The sequence below is a fragment of the Thalassophryne amazonica genome, chromosome 11 (assembly GCF_902500255.1).
Source record: "Thalassophryne amazonica chromosome 11, fThaAma1.1, whole genome shotgun sequence".
Lineage (NCBI taxonomy): Eukaryota > Metazoa > Chordata > Actinopteri > Batrachoidiformes > Batrachoididae > Thalassophryne > Thalassophryne amazonica.
In genome coordinates this window covers 99792770-99816327 of record NC_047113.1, presented here as the reverse complement: position 1 = coordinate 99816327, position 23558 = coordinate 99792770, and the positions used below count along the sequence as shown (strand labels likewise).

General features: G+C 44.7%; 1 long non-coding RNA gene across 1 annotated transcript; it reads right to left on the bottom strand.

Annotated features, from left to right (window-relative positions):
• Positions 1–1310: 1310 nt before the first annotated feature.
• Positions 1311–22471, bottom strand: LOC117520293. The gene is made up of 4 exons (XR_004563593.1): positions 22460–22471; positions 14253–14258; positions 13178–13182; positions 1311–1382 (listed from the first exon to the last, which is right to left on the bottom strand). It is a non-coding gene; the product is annotated as an uncharacterized LOC117520293 (long non-coding RNA).
• Between the last annotated feature and the right edge of the window lie 1087 nt (positions 22472–23558).

Below are 23558 nucleotides of genomic sequence, written 5' to 3'. Positions count from 1 at the left end.
TCAGATCTCCTTGACTTGGGAAGTAAGGATTCCTCTCACAAACTGTAGCTGTAATGTCACAGTCCACTTCACTGGTCTCCCCATCCTCTGATTCAGTGCTTTCTTCTTCTGATGGTTGTTTTCTTTCTGGAGGTGAAGGTACAGGACTCTCAGCACTATGTGGCACTGGTGCAATGGAAGATGGAATGTCAGGATAAGGAATAGCAGGTGCATTCTTCCCACTTTGGTGTTTGGAAGGATCCACCATGCAGAAGTAGCAGTTGGTTGAGTGGTCAGTGGGTTCACGCCATATTCTTGGAACAGCAAACTTCACTGCTCTCTTTTCCCCTCTGTATCATCCTGCAAAAAGAGTGAAAATATTTATTTAATGACTGACCATTCAATATTTACAATACAAGATTTTGGCTTTTTCAACAAAACATAACTTTCCCACCTTCAAGTGTTTTCTTGCAATATTCACAACATAAGTGGGTGCCCAGTTCTTATCTTGATCTCCAACTGGCATTCCAAAATAAGCTTTGTAGGCTTCACAGATTTTGCTGGATGCTGTCACAGAAAACTCATTTGCTCTTTTCTTGATGAACTGGCCACAGATGTAGCAGAATTTATATGGAGAATGATTGCAGCCTCTTGATGCCATCTCTCTTCTTCTGGTGTATCTTCTCAGGTAGTCTGAGCTTGACTGAATGCTGGCCTATGAACCCCTGTTTAAATATTTGTCAAGTAACACCCCAGAACTTTCTCAGTCTTTCATGATGGCATTCTGGAATCTTCTTGATCTCTCATGAATATTCCTGAACTTGTTTGTCAACCATTATGGAAAATTCCAGAAGATTCTAGAACATTATTCACTGTTCTGCAGATTTTTGGTATTTTATAGAAAGTTCCATGAGATTCTTGTTGGTTTTCTCAAAGATTCTAGAACATTCTTTGGTATTCTACACATTCCTGGAATGTTCCACAAGGTTATTTAATTTTCTTTGATTAAAGCGTGAAATATTCATTAACAAAGGAGATTCTTCAAACCTCAGTAAATTACTCTCCTGTTCTTGAACGTTCTTGCTCATTCTATACAAATGAAGAAGGTTTTCATAAATATAATTGCTTTGTCAACATTATATGATGTTTGAAATGATGTTTGAACCCTTTTGACATGATCACAAAAAGAAAATATGATGACCACAACTCTGACAAATGGACTTAACTTTTCCAGAAATTAGTAGTGACCACTCAGTGAAAACTGGTTAATTTGCATTTTCATTGTCCTGGCCACAAAAGCAAAGTTTGGAGGTCAAGACCACTCTTTTCTCTTTTGATTGGTTGTGAAGAAATGGGAAATTATGGTTTTAACCCAGGAACAAGACAAAAGTGAAAATTTGTTACTTATTATTCTCACTTTTGAAATCCAAATTTTGGCCTTTTCCCATGCTCAAAAACTCACCAAACTTTGCACAGTCATCCGGCCAGATCCAAAATTCAATATTTTGCGGGGTCTCGCACATGGTTGCAGTGAAATAGCGCCCCCTAAAAATTTTCCAAAAACCCTCCGCATTTGGGTTTTTTCGACGTAGCCTCACAAAATTCAGTACACATATTTACCATGCTGGGACGCACAAAAAAGTCTGTTAACGTCATGGTGAAATGTCGACAGGAAGTCTGCCATTTTGATTTTAATTTTCGATTTTGAGGTAATTTTTGCCACTTTTGGCCATTTCCCCTACTTACATTTGAACAAACTCATCCTAGGGATTTCATCCAATCGTCTTCAAATTTGGTCAACATCATCATGACCTCATGGTGATCAAAAGTTATCAAAAGAATGTAATTAGGTCAAAAGGCGTGGCTGCTAGGGTTCGTCAAACTTTGGCGAGAGTTTCGTAGCACGCCGTTTCACTTCGAATGGCTGTCATGCCCACAGACTTAATCGCAGATCCTTCAAACTTGCTGGACATGATGAGGGCTCCACCCTGAACGTCAGCATATATTAACTTCCCACCAGTGGTGTAGTCTACATTTTTGAAGTGGGTAGACTGTGTTTTTTGCCCGTCATCAAACCCGTGCATTGCGCCCCTGGTTTTTAACATTTTTAACACCATAACAACAAATAGATCTATACTTTCCATCTGATCATTTATATTCTATATTTGCCACTATAAATGTGAGAAATGTGTCAGAATGTAAGTAAGTAATTTGCACCAATTGCAAAATACAGTATACAACAGTATTGGAAAAAAAAAAAAAAAAATCTAAAACCGAGGCCTGTTTTCATTTTTTCGGGTAATAATCACCATCGATACTTCCAGCATTCTTCTTGTTTGTGTGCGGCTTTCGCGCTGATTAGCTGGTAGCCCCGCCCCATCTCTCTATGAGCCAATTAAAATTCTTATCTAGCAGAGCGAGCGGGGGTGCGACATACGGTGCACTCTGCAGTGATGGACGCCTGATCGCTGTCTTTTAAAGGGAAAAAATAAAATTACAGTCAATAAGCGCTTATTTTATTTACACCGTCACGTTCCCCGGGGCAATTTGAAGTGGGTAGACAGAAATTCCCGCTCATTTTAGGTGAGTAGACGGCGTCTACCTGCGTTCCACGTAGACTACACCACTGCTTCCCACCTAACGCATAGTGCCCCCAGTAGTAACAGGAAATGTCCTATTTTTACTTTAACAGGTACTGATGTCACGTAACCCCATCCCATCAACTTCATTCCACTTCTAAAACATGCCGAACAAGTTGGTGAATGTAGGCGATGATCGCCATGAAGTTACGAATAACGGCGTCTGTGTGGCAGCATGCTGAATATCACCCCTTCATCATGAAATTACGTTCTCCCTTTTGACAGCTTTAATTTTGTCATTGTTGTGTGGGCCGCTGAAGAGGAGGTACTGCTGGCCCACCACCACCAGAGGGCACCCTGCCTGGAGTGCGGGCTCCAGGCACCAGAGGGCGCTGCCGCCTCACAGGAGCAGCTGGGGTGACAGCTGACACTCATCACCTATGACAGCTGTCACCACTCATCGGATCAGCATCGGTATATCAGCAAGACGTCATCTCCACCTCTTTGCCGAGATATCGTTCTACCTGGAAGGTAACGTACCTCAGCTGACTGTTTGACAGTTGTATTGTGGACTACTTTTCCAACGAGAGGTGGAGGTAGCTTTCCTGCCGTACGGATTCCTGGGTGCAAACGCGCCCTCATTTAATTGCTTTTTGTTCCTCGCCAGCAGTACCAGGTCCTACACGCGGAGGCAGTGGCCACCTGGGAGTTCGGGACTTGGCGGCTCCAGTATTCCCGGGGTCTGGTGGCGGAGGAAATCGTGTGGTTCCGGTTCTGCTTTGGACAGGCGTCTCCTATCTTCGAGCCTGCCCACACGACACCTTTGTGAATTGACTCTTGTCTATTGTTGTAATCTGTTGTATTTGTTGTGCACATTCACAACAGTAAAGTGTTGTTATTTGACCTACTCCATTGTCCGTTCATTTGCGCCCCCTGTTGTGGGTCCGTGTACCTACACTTTCCCAACAGGATATCTCGGCCACCGTCATGGATCCCGAGGGGCGTCAACCGGCTGTTGAACGGCCAATGGAAGAACAGGGCGCACAGGCGTCCGCAGGAGGAATGATTGGTGAGTTGCAGCGGATCCTCACCGCTTTCACGGCTCGGTTGGATTTAATGACCGAGCAGAACGTCCTCCTTAACCGCAGGGTGGAGGCTCTCGCCGCGCAGGTGGAAGCGTGCCCTCAGGGCGCTGCTGCGGCTCTCCCTCCTGTCGACCCTGTGCGTAACAGTGACGTTCCACAGGTCATTCAACGACCCCTCCCACCTTCCCCGGAAGCATACATAAGCCCTCCAGAGCCGTACGGAGGTTGTGTGGAGATGTGCGCGGACTTCCTTATGCAGTGTTCGCTCGTCTTCGCACAACGTCCTGTCATGTACGCGACTGATGCCAGCAACATAGCTTATGTAATAAACCTGCTTCGCGGTGAGGCACGCGCTTGGGCTACAGCGCTCTGGGAGCAGAATTCACGGCTCCTTCAGACATATGATGGGTTTGTGAGGGAGTTCAGAACAGTGTTCGATCACCCAAATAGAGGAGAGACCGCTTCAGCCGTGCTGCTGTCAATGAGACGGGGCGCCGGAGCGCAGCTGCCTATGCAGTCGACTTCCGCATCGCGGCTGCGAGGTCCAGCTGGAATAGCACTGCCCTCCGCGCCGCCTTTGTAAACGGACTGTCGTTGGTTCTAAAGGAGCACCTGGTGGCTAAGGACGAACCACGGGATTTAGATGGGCTTATTGATCTCGTAATACGATTAGACAATCGGTTAGAAGAACGCCGTCGGGAAGGAGACGAAGGGCGTGGCCGGGCACGCGCCGTCCCTCTCCCTTCCGGTTCCGACCGCGTTCTGCCCTCCCCACGCTCCACGGCCCCTACGCTCCGTGTGGTTACAGCTCCCCCTGCTGACGAAGCTATGGACACAAGCAGGGCCACATTTAGGGCACCAGATAGACAGAGGAGGCTGGCCCGCGGAGCGTGTTTTGTTTGTGGCTCGATAGAGCATCAGGTAAGAGACTGCCCCGAGCGGTTAAACACCAATGCCCGCCCCTAGAAACTGGGCTAGGGGTGGGCCGAGACATTCACGTGGGACACACCCACATTGCCACACGACTCCCAGTTACAATCCTTTATGAGGATTTAACCCTGAAGGCCCCAGCACTGGTGGACACGGGCTCTGAAGGGAATCTGTTAGACAGCAGATGAGCCAGGGAGATAGGGCTCCCTCTGGTGGCGCTTACCTCGCCTGTGCAGGTGCGGGCACTAGATGGCTCCCTACTCCCTCCAATCACACATAAGACACCACCAGTAACTCAGGAAATCACCGGGAGGAGATCGAGTTTTTTGTGACTCCTGCTACCTCCCGTGTGATTTTAGGGTTCCCCTGGATGTTAAAACACAATCCCCGGATCGATTGGCCGTCCGGGGTAGTGGTTCAGTGGAGCGAGACCTGCCATCGGGTATGTTTAGGTCCTCGGTTCCTCCCGGTTCCCAGGCTAAGGAGGAGGTCAGAGTCCCGCCCAATCTAGGGACGGTGCCGGTGGAGTACCATGACCTTGTGGATGTGTTCAGTAAGGATCTGGCGCTCACCCTTCCCCCCCACCGTCCGTACGATTGTGCCATTGATTTGGTTCCAGGCGTTGAGTTCCCGTCCAGCAGGTTGTACAACCTCTCACGACCTGAGCGCGAATCAATGGAGACCTACATCCGGGACTCTTTAGCTGCCGGGTTGATCCGGAATACCACTTCCCCGATGGGTGCAGGTTTCTTTTTTGTGGGAAAAAAGGATGGCGGACTACGTCCATGCATTTATTACAGGGGGCTGAACGAAATCACGGTTCGTAACCGATACCCATTGCCCTTGTTGGATTCAGTGTTCACGCCCCTGCATGGAGCCCAAATGTTCACCAAGCTCGATCTTAGGAATGCGTATCACCTGGTTCAGATCCGGAAGGGAGACGAGTGGAAGACGGCATTTAACACCCCGTTAGGTCACTTTGAGTACCTGGTCATGCCGTTCGGTCTTACAAACGCCCCCGCGACGTTCCAAGCATTGGTTAATGATGTCTTGCGGGATTTCCTGCACCGATTCGTCTTCGTATATCTGGATGACATACTCATCTTTTCTCCGGATCCTGAGACCCATGTCCGGCATGTACGTCAGGTCCTGCAGCGGTTGTTAGAGAACCGGCTGTTTGTGAAGGGCGAGAAGTGCGAGTTTCACCGCACTTCTTTGTCCTTCCTGGGGTTTATCATCTCCCCTAACTCGGTCGCTCCTGATCCGGCCAAGGTCGCGGCGGTGAGAGACTGGCCCCAACCCACCAGCCGTAGGAAGCTGCAGCAGTTCCTCGGCTTTGCTAATTTTTACAGGAGGTTCATTAAGGGCTACAGTCAGGTAGTTAGCCCCCTGACAGCCCTGACCTCACCAAAAGTCCCCTTCACCTGGACGGATCGTTGCGATGCCGCGTTCAAGGAGTTGAAACGGCGCTTCTCATCTGCACCCGTTCTGGTGCAGCCCGATCCTAGTCGCCAGTTAGTGGTTGAAGTGGATGCCTCGGACTCAGGGATAGGAGCTGTGCTTTCCCAGAGCGGGAAGACCGATAAGGTCCTTCACCCGTGTGCCTATTTTTCCCCCAGGTTGACCCCAGCCGAACAGAACTATGACGTCGGCAATCGAGAACTCCTTGCGGTGAAAGAGGCTCTTGAAGAGTGGAGACATCTGTTGGAGGGAACGTCCGTGCCATTCACGGTTTTCACTGACCACCGGAACCTGGAGTATATCAGGACCGCCAAGCGGCTGAACCCCAGGCAAGCCCGCTGGTCACTGTTCTTCGGCCGTTTTGACTTCCGGATCACCTACCGTCCCGGGACCAAAAACCAGAGATCGGATGCCTTGTCCCGGGTACATGAAGATGAAGTCAAAGCGGAGTTGTCGGATCCACCGGAACCCATCATCCCGGAGTCCACTATCGTGGCCACCCTTACCTGAGACGTAGAGAGAACCATCCGGGAGGCTCTGGCACGAAGCCCGGACCCCAGAACTGGGCCGAAGAACAGACTCTACGTCCCACCAGAAGCTAGGGCTGCAGTCCTGGACTTCTGTCACGGCTCTAAGCTCTCCTGTCATCCAGGGGTGCGAAGAACCGTGGCAGTTGTCCGGCAGCGCTTCTGGTGGGCATCCCTAGAGGCCGACGTCCGGGATTATATCCAGGCCTGCACCACCTGCGCCAGGGGCAAGGCTGACCATCGCAGGGCTTCGGGACTGCTCCAGCCGCTGCCCGTGCCCCATCGCCCCTGGTCCCACATCGGCCTGGATTTTGTCACGGGCCTCCCGCCGTCCCAGGGCAACACCACCATCCTCACAATAGTGGACCGATTCTCCAAGGCGGCCCACTTCGTGGCCCTCCCGATGCTCCCGACGGCCCAGGAGACAGCGGACCTCCTGGTCCACCACGTCGTCCGGCTGCATGGGATCCCAACAGACATAGTCTCCGATCGCGGTCCCCAGTTCTCCTCGCAAGTCTGGAGGAGCTTCTGCCGGGAACTGGGGGCCACGGTGAGTCTCTCATCCGGTTATCATCCCCAGACCAACGGGCAAGCAGAACGGGCCAATCAGGAGGTGGAGCAGGCCCTGCGTTGCGTGACAGCTGCGCACCCGGTGGCCTGGAGTACCCATCTGGCCTGGATCGAGTATGCCCATAACAGCCAGGTGTTGTCAGCCACCGGCCTCTCCCCTTTCGAGGTGTGTCTGGGGTACCAACCTCCTTTGTTTCCGGTGGTTGAGGGAGAGGTCGGTGTGCCCTCGGTCCAGGCCCACCTACGGAAGTGCCGTCGGGTGTGGCGTGCCGCCCGTTCTGCCTTGCTGAGGGCCCGGATGAGAACGAAGGCCCATGCAGACCGTCGGCGGACCCCGGCCCCTACGTACCGGCCAGGGCAGCCAGTGTGGTTGTCTACTAAGGACATTCCCCTTCAAGTGGACTCCCCTAAACTGCAGGACCGGTATATCGGTCCGTTTAAGATCATCAAGGTACTCACTCCAGCCGGAGTGAGGCTTCAGCTTCCGGCCTCACTGCGGATCCATCCCGTTTTCCACGTGTCCCGGATCAAGCCCCATCACACCTCACCCCTCTGTACTCCGGGTCCGGCACCACCTCCTGCCCGGATCATCGATGGCGAGCCGGCTTGGACTGTGCGCCGGCTCTTAGATGTCCGTAGGATGGGCCGGGGCTTCCAGTATTTGGTGGACTGGGAGGGGTACGGACCTGAAGAACGCTCCTGGGTGAAGAGGAGCTTCATCCTGGACCCGGCCGTCCTGGCCGATTTCTACCGCCGCCACCCGGACAAGCCTGGTCGGGCGCCAGGAGGTGCCCGTTGAGGGGGGGGGGTCCTGTTGTGTGGGCTGCTGAAGAGGAGGTACTGCTGGCCCACCACCACCAGAGGGCACCCTGCCTGGAGTGCGGGCTCCAGGCACCAGAGGGCGCTGCCGCCTCACAGGAGCAGCCGGGGTGACAGCTGACACTCATCACCTATGACAGCTGTCACCACTCATCGGATCAGCATCGGTATATCAGCAAGACGTCATCTCCACCTCTTTGCCGAAATATCGTTCTACCTGGAAGGTAACGTACCTCAGCTGACTGTTTGACAGTTGTATTGTGGACTACTTTTCCAACGAGAGGTGGAGGTAGCTTTCCTGCCGTACGGATTCCTGGGTGCAAACGCGCCCTCATTTAATTGCTTTTTGTTCCTCGCCAGCAGTACCAGGTCCTACACGCGGAGGCAGTGGCCACCTGGGAGTTCGGGACTTGGCGGCTCCAGTATTCCCGGGGTCTGGTGGCGGAGGAAATCGTGTGGTTCCGGTTCTGCTTTGGACAGGCGTCTCCTATCTTCGAGCCTGCCCACACGACACCTTTGTGAATTGACTCTTGTCTATTGTTGTAATCTGTTGTATTTGTTGTGCACATTCACAACAGTAAAGTGTTGTTATTTGACCTACTCCATTGTCCGTTCATTTGCGCCCCCTGTTGTGGGTCCGTGTACCTACACTTTCCCAACAGTCATATCATCATGAAAATTGATATATAGGTCAAGCATGACAAGGTCTTACAATTCATAGGGGCATCGCCCATGGGCGGGCAAAATGCCTCAATAGCGCCCCCTTGCAACTTTCAAAAACCCCTCCCCATTGTTTTTTTTTTTTTTTTTTTTGGAGTAGGGAGATGAAAATTGGTACACGTGTGACTTACATTGATGTACAAAAAAGTCTCTTGCACCATTGGTCTACTCCAAACAGGAAGTCAGCCATTTTGAATGTTCATGTAAATTTGGCATGATTTCCACATGTTATATTTGAACGAACTCCTCCTAGAGATTTTGTCCACTGCACTCCAAATTTCTTTCAGCTCACCCAGAGACGATACTGATAAAAAGTTATTGAAAGCTTTTCTCTATGTTGAAGGGTGTGGCCGCTATGGTGCCGCCATGTTGAACCTTTGCCATGGAACATCAAATCATGATAACTCCTTCATGCTTTGCCTAATTGACTTGAAACTTCACATTTTGTGATGAAAGTTAATCCCTGAACACACCCGGCCCCTCTCTTTGTGCACTGAGCGCCCCCTAGTGGATGAACCATCAGCTTGTCATAACTCCTTCATGCATTACCTGATTGACTTGAAACTTGAACTGTGTAATGACTGTCTGCCCAGTACGCACCTGACCCCTCTATTTGAGCTCTGAGTGCCCCCTAGTGGATGACCAATCAACATGTCATAACTCGTTCACGCATTACCTCATTGACTTGGAACTTCACATGTGTAATGAGGGTCAGCCCCTTAACACACCTGGCCCCCCTGACTGTGCACTGAGCGTCGCCTAGTGTATGAACAATCAACTTGTCATAACTCCTTCATGCATTGTCTGATTTGCTTGAAACCTGAACTGTGTGATGAGGGTTGGCCCCTGCATACACCTGCCCACATCTAGTCACAAGGGGATGCATTGGCCTGGGTAAGTAGTCACGCAGCACGAGGGCCCGTATATGACTGCTTGCAGTCCTAGTTTTTATTGTATTTGCTGTAGATGATCAAGTTTGGTAAAACTCAAATATATTGATTCAACATCATTCAGAGTGGTCACCACAGCTGCCACCCTGAATCTGCATTTGTGCACTAAGTAAAAAATACTGCAAGTGATCATACTCAACTCATCATTCAAGCAGCCTTCATCCTTCCCAGCTCCAGGCACTCCTTGCTGTGAATCCTGATTCACAAAGAAATTTCAAACATGCCACTTTTTTCCAGAATAAGCATCTTGTTTAATTGTATTGTCTCAGGTACACAGTTCAAAGCTGAAAAATGTTTAATATTGTGGTTTCACCGTTACAACACATGGGCCTGTTTATCAGTTCCAGATCAGACATCTCACACCTTCAACGGAAGAAGGGGCTGAAAGGTACTGCTAAGAGGTACTGCTTACAACAATGATGCTTTTGTTTTTTAAATTTACATTTTTCATATCTTCCCAACTGTTATTTGAGGTTGTATTTTATTTCAGCATTGTTTTATTTTTTGCAGTAAACTCTCTGAAGTCTCTCTCTGAGTTCACTTCTGTTCTTCTTTTACTTGTTTGGCAGTCTAAATGTCACAGTTTTTGTTCTTCATTCTTGCACTCGATTTCTCTTTGTGTCATAATTAGCTTTATTCCAGTCACAGTAAAGGACATGTGAGTAAGCTGCAGTGTGGTACACTCTGACTACCTCCGGCTCCTTTTGATTGGCATATGAAACAACAGCCTGAACACCCCTCTGTTACCTCCGCTTGAGAAGGAAATCCCAGGAGATGAAGACATGAGCAATAAATACATAGTATAAATACACAACTCAAAATTGCACAAATAGCGGCAGAACTAAGGCTGGGTACTGAAAAAAGTATTGCACTGTATGCTTCTCCTTACTGGTTAAACTTGAAATATAGACAGGCCTGTTGGCAAAAGGTACCTCTTTGTGCCTATTAACGCAATTTATATCCTGTTTTTGCAACTGATTTGTTTTCAAATTAACATTTCTATGCTGCCACACATGACTAATGCTCTGTCTTGTCCTCATCAGGGGCCTCATGTACAAAGATTTGCGTGGATTTCCTACTGAAACATGGTGCACGCCAAAACACAGAAACTGGCATACACACAAAAAAATTAAGATGTATCAAAGTGTGCATACGCACTGATCCAAGTACATTCCTATTGTACATCCCAAGGAACATAGAATTGAGTGCACATGCAGAAGTACCAAACTCCTCCCTGTTCATGTCCCTATTTAAATATGCAAATGTATTTTAATAGGCCCTGGGGATTCCCCTCTCTGTCCAAAATGATCACGGTAAGAAAAGAAATTTAACCAAGTGGAGATACGCAGAGATATTGTATTTCGTACCGTCAACTGGAATAAACATGAAGCGGGAGCAGCACACACACACTGAATGTGCCGCGGCTGACAGTGTGTGACATCGCAACTATGCACACGCATTTAATGACAAATACTGAACACAGGGAGATAATCAGGGGATTGTTAAGAAGTTCTAATTTCACCATCAAGAAACAAACAAAAAAATAATTATTATTATTATTATAATAACAAAAAAACGTATTTGAATGTGAACATGCCCAAATGCACTGCCAGTGGTTTTATTCGGAATAATTCCATGAATAAATGAGTTACTCATTGCGCATGTGCCAGACAGTGGTACGAAATGCGGGGTAACATGAAGACGGGCGTCTGAGGGCGTTATGGTTAGGGGAAAGGAGATAGTTATGTTAGGGTTAGGAGAAGGGATTAGGTTTAGAAATAGTAAAACAAAAAAAAATGCATCATAGAAATGTCAGTCATTTCTTGATGAGAGCATGAAAAAAAGCGTGAGACTGGGCTGTCCCAACTATACTGTTAGTCAGGATGAATGAATCATGTTGAACCTGGCCACCTAGCCATGTTGTTACTTAGATGCATTTTCACATCACATATGATTTGAACACTGATGGAATGAAAAAGTTTCTTGTTAACAAAAACAATTTCATCGTGTGATGGTGCATTATGTAATATGTGTGCATTCAATAGCCCCAATTACATTAGGAACACCGGCTCTCACTGCAAATTGCGCTTTAATGTTGGAATGTGATGTACCTGTTATGTGTCGGACGCGGGCGGAGAACTGACCAGCGTTTGAAGTAGGACCCAGTATAAAATAAGCAGAGCACGGTTCAAAGGATAACAGAATTTAATAACATAACAGTGAGTGCTAAATAATAACAAATGAGTGCGCGGTCTGGCGAGGTGGAATAACGGTGCGCTCCCAGCAGCACAAACGGTCCGGAGCCAGAACAGTTCGGACCCAAGGACCCCGCCGACACCCCCCAGGTGGCCGCGACCAACCAAGTCTGTGAAAGAAGAAACCATCATGTGAGTCCACCACTCCACACACAGAGAGACCACTCAAAGGTGTACATAAACAGCAAACACTTCCTGGCTTAATTACCAATCAGCTTCCCACCCTGCAGGCATGGAACACCCAGTTCAATTCTCCACTGCAGTGGAAGCTGATTAAACGACTAACATAACAGCTCAATATAATAAGGTGTGAGGGACACCACATCTACTGACTGTACTCATGTTAGTCACAAAACCTAAAGTACCTCAGGAAGTGTGCTGACGAGCATGAGACCTCACCCCCTCCTCTTTCACAGACCATGGCATCAAACCTGGTACGGTCTCTGCATCCATGATGATGAGATGGCTCTCTAGACGACGATCTCACCCGTCTGGTCACAAGGTCGGGTCTCTGGCCAATACACACTGTGTACTCCAGACTTAAATGCAACCATGCCCCAATCCATAAAGATGCACCACAGCTGTGAGTCCTGACGAGCTGCACATGACCAGCCTCAGGTGATCAGGGTGAGGTCCTAATAACTCAGCCACACAGTCACTCAGTCCTGATCGCATGCCACCTGGAAGGAAAAACAGAAGACAGAAAACAGAAGACAAACAAAAGCCAGCCAGGCACGCCAGGCACCCCAGCCACAACAGCACCTGGATGACATTCAGATGATTCCATCCTACACTGCTGGCATGGCTTGGCTCAAGGTTGACTGGCACACACGTGACTGATTGGCCAGCTCCCGCTGGCATGCCCCTGTTGCCAGGAACCTCAGCATGGTCACCACCTGTGTGGGCACAGACAACCCCTGGCTATGGCCACGGCTTTGCGTGCAATTTCAGTAACAGTGTCCTTGGTAAATGAAATTGGCTTATGAGCCAATTATTGTCATTTGCAAGTAAATCCTTGTGTTCCCTGAATACACACTCACATCAGATTGCACCAATTGCAAGGTCCTCTAACAATGCTAACGCAGAGCTATTGTTAATGTTATTTTCTCCATCACTTTGTGCATACTTATACATTACATACTTACATACATACTTATACATCACCCACATCATTGAAAACATGTAGGTGTGTTACTTATGTATACACATGTTTGTCTCTGATGTGCACATCACCCTCATGACTTCTTGTTTACACACTATTAACAATGTCCCAGCATCACCTCTATATATCAGCAGAGGAACAATAGCTGTAGAAATATGCGGAGGCCAGCCATGACTTGAGTGTGGTGCATCACAAAATTCCACAGTCATTTCACTTTTGATACATCTGAACATTAGCATGAAGGATGTATGCCATGTTTTTGTGTGTATGCAGCCTTTATACATGAAGCCCCTGGACATTTCATGTGCATCTAGTAGTGCATATAATTGTGTGATTCAATCGGTCATGCAGTCAGCACATTCCAAAGCATTGGCTCATTTCCTAAGCTTGCATAAGTCTAGGCCTGTACCATGTGCAACCCCAAAACTGAAAAAGCTGTGATGGAAAGGGAAAGGGAAAAAAAGTGATTCAATTACTTTCTATTTCATATGAACTCACCCGTAGTATCAATAGACAGATAGATGTTAACATAAGTCATAAACAATAGATGCTATAATATTGTAACCCACCAGATTAAAATACACATAATGCAGACAAACTCATTTAAATTGCATAAATGCTGCTGAACCAGATCAATCCAAATAACAGAATACAATGATTTGCAAATCCTCTTCAACCTATATTCAATCGAATATACCACAAAGACAAGATAATTAATGTTCAAACCGATAAACTTCATTGTTTTTGTATAAATATTTGCTTTGAAATGGATGCCTGCAACACGTTTCACAAAAGCTGGGACAGTGGCATCAAAAGACTGGGAAAGGTGATGAATGGTCAAAGAACACCTGTTTTGGGCATTCCACAGGTGAACAGGTTAAATGGAAACAGGTGAGTGTCATGATTGGGTATAAAAGGAGCATTCCCAAAAGTCTCAGCCATTCACAAGTAAAGATGGGGCGAGGAGAACTTTCTACACATAAGCAGCAAGGCCGAAAACCAACATTGAATGCCTGTGACCATCGATCCCTCAGGCGGCATCTTACAAAGACTTTGCAATGATGAATTACACGTTTTCACACCCTTAATATAATTTAAATTTTGTAAGATTTTTTTCATGATGACATCATCAAATGACATCATAACTTAAAACTGATAGATTTTGGATCCTCTCATCAAGCCCTTTGGTTTGCTGTATTACATGACATGTTTTACTGAAATCTGAAATTTATCACATTTGACCACAAGCTAAACCTTGAAGGTCCAGGTCGATTTCTTATCCCAGGTAATTGCTTATGGGCAAGGGCAATCACTATATTCATACCAAATTTGGAGGCAAAATTTCAAAAATTGCAACCGGGAAAGTTGTTTTGTTGAATATAGTGTTTGGCCTTCCTGTGACCTTGATCCTTTTGTGTGCTGAAAGGTATCTTGATAGGGCTGCTATATGTGCAGTTGCCAGAGTCTGTGATGTAAACTGTGTGCTGCAGAATGAGTTAAAGGTGAAAAATGCAATGATTACAAACAAAAAAACAAACAAACAAAAAAAATGAAAACTATCTTGCCAAAAGGTCAACAAAAGAGACTACCATGAGGAACGACCACCATGAAGAGGGACTGATGGGCAAGGGAATAACTATATTCATGCCAAATTTGGAGGCACAAAAAACACAAATTGCAACCACCAAAGGTTTTTTTTTGGTGATTTTAGTGTTTGATGTCCCTGTGACCTTGACAATGACCCTTTGGTGTGCTGAAAGGTATGTCTGTATGACTGCTACATGTGATTTTACACAAAAATCGAAATTTTGCAAATCTTTGTGATGACGTCATCAAATAATGTCATAACTTAAAACCTTTGCTATATTCTGGATCCTCTAATCAACCCCTTTAATTTGGTGCATTACAATGACATGTTTTACTGTAATCTGAAGTTTGACCTAATTTTGTTTTGGCAAGATAACAAGCAAAAAACAAATGAAAAATGTCACCCTGAGGGTGACAGTTATGTTGCCAAAAGATGAGCAAGAGAGACTACTATGAGGAACGACCAACATGAAGAGGGACTGATGGGCAAGGCCATTTGCGATGTTCATGTCAAATTTGGAGCCAAAAAAGCACAAATTGTGACCAAGAAAGTTGTTTTGGTGATTTTAGTGTTTGACTTTCCTGCGACCTTGACCTTTGACCTTGACCCCTTTGCGTGGTGAAAGGTATCTCCATAGGACTGTTATATGTGAACATATGAGAGTCTGCAATGATTTACATGCTTTGTCATACATTAAAAAATTTTTAATTTTGCAAGTCTTGTCGTGATGATGTCATCAAATGCCATCATAACTTAAAACATCTCTCATCAAGCCCTTTAATTTGGTGCATTAAACGACATGTTTTATGCAAATCTGAAATTTGACCTACTTTAGCTCACCTTTGACCTCAAGGTAAACCCTGAAGGACAAGGTGTCAGTGGCTTATCCCAGGCAATGGCTTATGGGCAAGGCCAATTACATTTTCATGCCAAATTTTGAGGTAAAATTTAAAAAATTGCGACCAGCAAAGTTGTTTAGTTGAATTAAGTGTTTGAACTTCCTGTGAACTTGACATCTTTCATGTGCTGAAAGGTGTCACCGACTGCTGTATGTGAACTTAAAAGAGTCTGCAATGCTGATTTACATGTTTTTTTTGAAACCCTGAAAAAATCTAAATTTTGCATGTTTTTTTCAGGATGATGTCATAAAATGACATCATAACTTAAAATGTTTGCTATTTTCTGGATCCATTACATGACATGTTTGACTAATCTGAAGTTTGACCTAATTTAGGAAAGTTGTTTAATTGAATTTAGTGTTTGAACTTGCTGTGACCTTGATCTTTGACCTTTTGCTTGATCCTTTTGTGTGCTGAAAGGTACCGTGCTAGGGCTGCTATATGTGAAGTTGCAAGAGTCTGCGATTAAACTGTGTGCTCCAGAGCGAGTTAAAGATGAAAAATTCAATGATTACAAAGAAAAAAGAAAAAAAAATACATACTGACTAACATATCTTGCAAAACTTTGTTTTGGCAAGAAAAAAAATACCATAAAAGCCTCAGAAATGATAACAATTACCAGATGAAAAAGACAACAACAGATGGATTTTGAGGAGGAGGAGAACACCATGAGAAGACAAAGACAAACAGTGGATAATGGTTCTCCAATTGAATGATCAATGGTTTTCCTATTTAATGTACATTTTATAAACGACAGACGCTGGTACAAACTACAGATTTGCACCGTACCTGTAGGTTATACTATTTAATGCAGACAATATCAAGCAGGACAAAGCGCACCTTCTGGAGAGGTAGAATGGAAGTGTAGACTGAATTTCTCATATCTTAGCCTGTTCTATGCTGTTTAGAGAACCTGCAATATATTTTTGTGGGAACTGTGTCGCCTGTTGCGTGGGTGCCCACAGGGTATGGGCTGACCCATGCTTCACAGGGTCTCTCTTCTGTAATGACCATTGTTTTTGCCGTGGATATCAAATTGTTTTATTGAAGACATGATGTTTGACTCAGTACCTTGAGAATGGTTCTGATGGATCAGTTGTAGTGTTCAATGGCAGTTGTTATAGTTGGGAGACATTTTGTAGTACATTCCTTTCTGCATCCACACAGCTGGAAGGGATATTTCAGACATTGTAGTATTTTGATCCTTTAGCCTGTCATTACATCATTTTTGCATATTTTGTTTTTGTTAAAGAATGCCAACTTTTAATATGCACAGAAAGAAGTAGTCAAATGTTGTGAGTGAGTGAGTGAGTAAGTGAGATACAAAGATTTTTGACATCAGAATTTGGTATCTCTGCTGTGATGCTGCTGTTGCTGCAGTGTGACCTCTACAGTGTTGCCACAGTTACTTTGAAAAGTAATCCAATTACTGATTACTCCTTGAAAAAGTAACTTAGTTACTTTACTGATTACTCAATTGTAACAGTAACTTAGATTACTAGTTACCTTTTTAGTTACTTTCCCCAGCTGCCGACAACCCTCTGCCACCTCAACATGACAATGATACTTGTTTTGCCAAAACTCACTTTATAGTCACCCTTTCTTGACTTCAATGAAAATAAATACTTGTTTTATAAAAAGTAAAATAAAGACCTCTTTCTTGACCTCATATTTAACTGTTGACAGCACTGTAACAGTAAAACTTGCAATTTCTAACCTACATTGTTTATAAATATAACTATTAAATTCTTTCTAACATTTAAATTATCTCTAAACATTTTATTTGTCGAAATTTTTATTATTTTAAGCAATATTAGTAGTTGTAGTAAAAAACGGCTTCAAAACTGGACCTTTAATCTAGGGGTGTTTGGGGGGGCACATCATTGCCCCACACCCCCATTCAATCTGGATTCGCCCCTGCTTTGACGTTTGAGCACAAAGAATGGATAACATTTATTTATGCAGAAAAAAATGACCAGATTTGCAGGTAAGAAATTTTTATTGCATTTTCACATCATGTGGTCCTCAGAAAGAGAGTTTAGGTGCATTTGAGTGGAAAATAGTGTTAGTTGTTGACGCGTCACAGAGGATCAGCTGTTTCTAGCGAGCAGATACGGAGCGGCTCAGCTCAGAATTCTAAATAAAGGAAAAAAAGCATAAAAAGCTTAGTGAAGGTGTGCTGTTGTCACCACACTTTAAGAGGTGAGGACGAGTCGTAGCTGCTGCAGAAACCCGCGGATGAAAAGCTCACAGCTCGCTGAAAGTGGCCAGTGCAGTCGAACCCCGACCCCCTGCCCACAGATCAAGTTTAATGCTGCTGTCGACCCATAATGCAAAAATAATAGTAACGCACAGTGACTTGGAGAAGTAACTTTAATCTGATTACTGATTTGGAAAGATTAACGCGTTAGATTACTTGTTACTAAAAAAAGTGGTTAGATTAGAATAATGCGTTACTAAGTAATCACTGACCTATACCATCAATCGCTATGATTACTTGTATTCTGTTTTTTCCGTGTGTGCTTCCTGGTTGGCAAAAGACCTGTGCTAGCAACATGGGGGGTGGCAGACGCTCGTTTTGTCATCCAACAGCATGTTTGCCGGTTTATTTTGTAACATTATCGCATTCCCTGTATTTGTTAGACTGCTCACCCAATATCACCACCAACCGCCACTGCCTGCCATTACTTCTCACCACAATTGAGGATACTGAAAAATGTCATGTCAGGTATTATTTTGTCTCATTCGTCCTGCAAACACGTCTTCAGGTGTTCAAAAGTACGGACTGATCATTGTTGCATTTTGTTGGTTCAGAATTCTCCCCACATTCTATACTGCTGACGAGTTCAGCAGACCAGTCCAGTATCTGTATCCTCTGTACCTGCAGCCATTGCAATGTGTTCAGAATGTGACTTTTTACATTGTCTTGTTGAAAAATGGATGAAAAGAAAAGATAGCATATTATAGGCAGCATTTGTTCCTCCCTCACTCTGTCATGGTATGGGGTTGTGTCAGTGCCTTTGGCAAGTGTAATTTGCACTTCTGTGATGGCAGCATTAATGCAGCAAAGCACATTGATATTTTAAAGCAAAATACAGAGAAGGATTTTCTTAAAAGGAAGACTTGATATTTCCAGAAGGTATGTGGAGTCTTGGGTCTCGATTTTGTTTTCCTGTATAAAAATCCTTCTCTGTTTCACTTCACCGTGACATTGTGCAGCATTTGATGCAACAGACATGGTGCACTGACCACAGTTTCTCCACTAACAGCCACAGAAGGCAATAATGTCTTCAAAGTTGTCATAAATTGCTTCCCTCAGTAACATCCTTATTGTGCCATATCTCGATTTTGAGAACTGCCTACTTGATAGACGTACTACTTCATAGTACAAAAAACATCTAAAATGATCTCCCTTAAACTGAAACTGTAAGCAAATCTTTACAACTTGATATAAATTAATTAAAAATATAAAATAAAGCTTCCTGGTGAAGTGGTAAAGAGGAGGATTTTCTTAAATAGAAGACCTGAAAGTTCAGCTAAAATTTGCCCAAATGTACATCTGAGATGAAAGCCTAGATTTGATATTTTGGTGAAAGAAAATTTTGTATTTCTTCACAATTGATTTAAATAAAGTCCAAGACATATTCAGTGACTTGGAAATGGTAATGTATCCATCCACTGACTTGTCTGAAGAAAACTGGCAATAAAGTTTAAGGAAGATCATTTTAGAATTTTTTGTTTGTTTTATATATATATATATATATATATATATATATATATATATATATTGTATTTCTTGTATTTGAAATGGAAATTACAAATTAAAATGTGTGAAGTACCAAGTGTTCCAATACTTTTGGACGGGATTGTATCATAACCTTATGATCAGTGCAAAATGAGTGTGGTATTATTACTGTTTTGTTTAAGAATGCTAAATTTTCACTGCTGCTTCACTTTGTGTGAAATCATAGTCATATCGTATAATATCGAAAGAGATATAATATTTAGTATTGAGATACGATAATTTGGCCATATTGTGCAGCCCTACTGTCAACTACCTGAAAAGTTTCAATATGAATTAACATCTATATTTTAGAAAAAAAATGCTTAGAGTGTCAGGGGTTAAGAGGGCAATACTTAGGAGGGCCTAGGGGATGAAGCACCCCAGAAGCTGCGGAAGCAGAAGCTGAAGGCTTTTAGCCATGCTAATGCTCTCCAGAAGCATTTACTGAAAAAAGTCTGAAGGACCTAAATGAGATGGTTAGATGCTGAAGAGGTTCGCTCATTCAGGTCTGTGACATATACATATTCCGAAAAATAAGTCATAAAGTGAAAAAGTTGAAAAAAAAAAAAACTGACAACACCAAAAACTTCGATTCAAGTGCATGAACTAAATGCATACTCCTGACATTTGAGCACATCTAATTTAGCTTATGAAAAAACACTTCTAAGAGCACTTTGACCATGAAAATTTTTTCCAAAGTAAAATGTTGTGGAATTCGTAAGTAGTATTGAAGGATGTTTGCACTCTGCAAATGTGGTGCTCCAGTTATTGTTACCTTCATGGTATTATAGGAAACTAGCAGAACCAGCATCATTTTTCACCAAAATGTCTCTAAAAGCAGTTTTTTTTCCCTAACAGGTAGCATAAAACTGGGTTCAAGTGCTGTTGATATTGTGCATATTGCCATGGTGTCCTACACAGACTCTGATATGTGCATATCTGTGTGGTCACTTGTTTTGCATGGAGACATTTTCTTTCAAGAAAGAAGAACAAAGTCAATAATTAACTTCTCAATATCTTAAATATGCCTAACATTTACAATGTCAGGCATTGTTAATGTTAGGCCTCACCCTCACCCTCACCTGGAAACCAGCTCTTGACCCCCCTCTTCCGTCTGAGTCCACAGGGTCTACTATAGCACTGACTGGTGCTAGCACCATCAGCTAACGGCACAAACGGAAGCCATGGAAAGGGCACATCACCAAAAGACAATGAAAGTGGTGCCCCATAATTCTCAGTAGAAGCTTGACATGGATATATTCACATGGGGCAGCCTGGCTTATGGTGTCCGGTGTGCACTGAGGTGCTGGTGAATGCGTTGCTAAGGTTATGTTTTTTATTTAGTACGATGTGAGGAGAGCATGCCGATACACGCACATCACAGTGGCACGATATGTTTTCACTAGCTGCGTGTAGCGATGATGCAGCGGTCAGGTGGAACTCTGACTGAATGTTCATCGCTGTGTGTGCTCAGACGTGGTTGGGAGGTGATCCAAAGGTAATCTAGTTTGTTTTTATTTTCCTCATGTCGTCATTGTTTGCAGACATGCGTGCAGCACCATGTCTTACACATGGGTGATTGGAGCACATGTGACTATGTGTTCCCCAGCTTGCGCTGATGCAGCGCCTGCCATGTGGAGCTGTTCAAGTTGCGGGAACGCAGTACTGCCCATGGGCCGTGGGTAGCTCCATCCCTGCTTGATTTTGAATGACATCTAACCCATGACGCGATTACATGTCAACTACGGTCCTCTGACAAATGCATAACTGTAGTGGGTGTGTGCACATGTGATCATGTCAATACGGACATCACATCATTGACAAGCAACATGCCCACTTGTTCAGTGCAGCACTGCACTCACATAAATGTGCTCATAGCTCCAGGCTGTGGGGAAAATGAGCTGCCCATGCTCATCTTTCTGTGAGGCTGTCACATGATAAATGGAATATGTGGACATTGCGATCGCGTGTCACGTGACGTGCTTGTCTGGTCGGACAGCATGCTGGTGCTGTGACATGCAGCCGGGCTGGGGTTTTATTTTTATCTCTGTTGTGGTGGCGTGGGATTGCTGCTGGCCGGTGAATCCACCTCCAGCGGCACATGCTGGATATGCCATCGTGTTCCACAGCTGTCAACTATTCCTTCATGGACATGACAACCATCCAGCTGCACGCGCTGCTCTGACAAATGTAGAGTGCATATGCTGTGCCTGAATGGTTATGGTGACTGCTGTATGAGGCCCCAATTTTTCACGAGTCTCCACTCAAATGCTGCTTTGTGCACCATTCTGCTTCATTCATGTTATGTGTGAAGGGGCCCTTAAGAAGAGCCTGACATCATACACCCAATGAGCAGCAAGGCCATCATAGATCAGCAAGGATGTCAAGCAGCAAAACACACAGGTACACATGCAGGCCACATGTCTTGAGGGGAGAGCTGACACTCTGGCACACCATGTGTGTTGGTTGGCTACGCCACAATCGTGGGGCACTTTGACAGTTTTCACAGACAGCTCGAATGTGGTCAGCTGCTGTCTACTCTCGTACAAGGAGCGCAACTAGCCCCACCTTTTCTAAGTGTCCAGCGAGTGGTGTTAGATGTTCGTGTGTGACACCTGGAATTTGGCCAACACCTGCCGAGAGGGGGATTGAATGAGTACTTGCAGGACACTCGCTGTATTTCAGTTGCTGATGTGCATGAATGGTTGTGGCGACAGGTGTACGAGGCGTTTTAGGCACTCCGATTTTTCACAAGTCATGCAATTCCTCCTTCGTGCGCGAGTTAAGCTTCAATCGTGTTATGTGTGAAGGAGCCCTAAAGCATGTATTTGCTCTGACACTGTTCGCTTTAGACAAAGAGTTTTGCAGGTAAATTGGAGACCACTGTCTCATTCAAAGGAAAATAATATTAGTCTGATGAGCCTGGTGATGATAATCAAATGAGAAATATTCAGGACTGAACTGGATTAAATCTTCAGCTAAATGAAAATAAAACAAAATGAACTGGTACAGCAGGCATCATTAAGAGTTACCCAAAATGTTTATGGGAATTGTTCAGCATATGGATGAAAATGGGGCAAAACAATAACTAATTTATTAAAAGTGAACATTTGCAGTGTGCTTCTTTGTGCAGTATTAAATTGATTTTCACCAAGAAGCTGCTCATCTGTCAGACACAGTCATTACCAAACCACAAGTCAGCAGCATTTACTGTTTAATGCTGTTTAGTTTCCTCATCCAAAAAAAGCAACTTTTTCTCACTTTGCTCCTAAACATCTTCTGCATTTGAATGAATAGAATATGTAAGTAAAAGAATGTGAAGTTAGGATGAAAAGAAAAGCAGGGAGAGAGAGAGAGAGAGAGAGAGAGAGAGAGAGAGAGAGAGAGAGAGAGAGAGAGAGAGAGAGAGAGAGAGAGAGAGAGAGAGAGAGAGAGATGCAATTGAATCACAGAGAAATGAGTGTGATGGCGTTTTGCTTGAGAGCTGCATTAGATTAATGATTCATCTTTGAGAAGTGAGTGAGACACTTTCTGGCTGCTGGTCTAAACAACTCTGGGCTGTTAATCACCGTGGCAACAGATGACACAATGGGCATCGATATGTCATTGGACCCGTATTGGAGTCAGTCCTCCTTTGATTGTATGAGGCAGAAGCCAAGTAGAATAAATTCTATAGTCTAACAGCAAGCACAGATACTACAGAACATGTGTGTGTGTGTGTGTGTGTGTGTGTGTGTGTGTGTGTGTGTGTGTGTGTGTGTGTGTGTGTGTGTGTGTGTGTGTGTGTGTGTGTGTGTGTGTGTGTGTGTGTGTGTGTGTGTGTGTGTGTGTGGGTGTGTACTGGAATTGTGAGAGCTGTGAAGGTGTTATTGCAAGGGTTAAGTGGCATTCACAATTCTGACAAGGATTTTTGATGATGCTAAAAGCCGGATCCGGGCTCATCATCATACAGGCACCAGAGATCTTCTTTTTGTGTGCACAGTGATGCTGAGGGCCTGTATTTGACAAATTCGTAATGAGAATGGGACATGAAATGAACAGAGGTGGAAAACTGTGGCTTCAGAAAGTCATGGTGCGTTTACACATAGGCAGGACGTGTTACGAATGTCATATTTGCATCATTCTTGACACATTCCTGACATTCTTAATGTGACTTAACGCATCTGAATAGGTTTTTAATAGTATGTGTTGGTGTGTGATATTCGTGATTTTCATGGAGCGTGTTTTTGGCTGTCAAAAAATCTTCCACG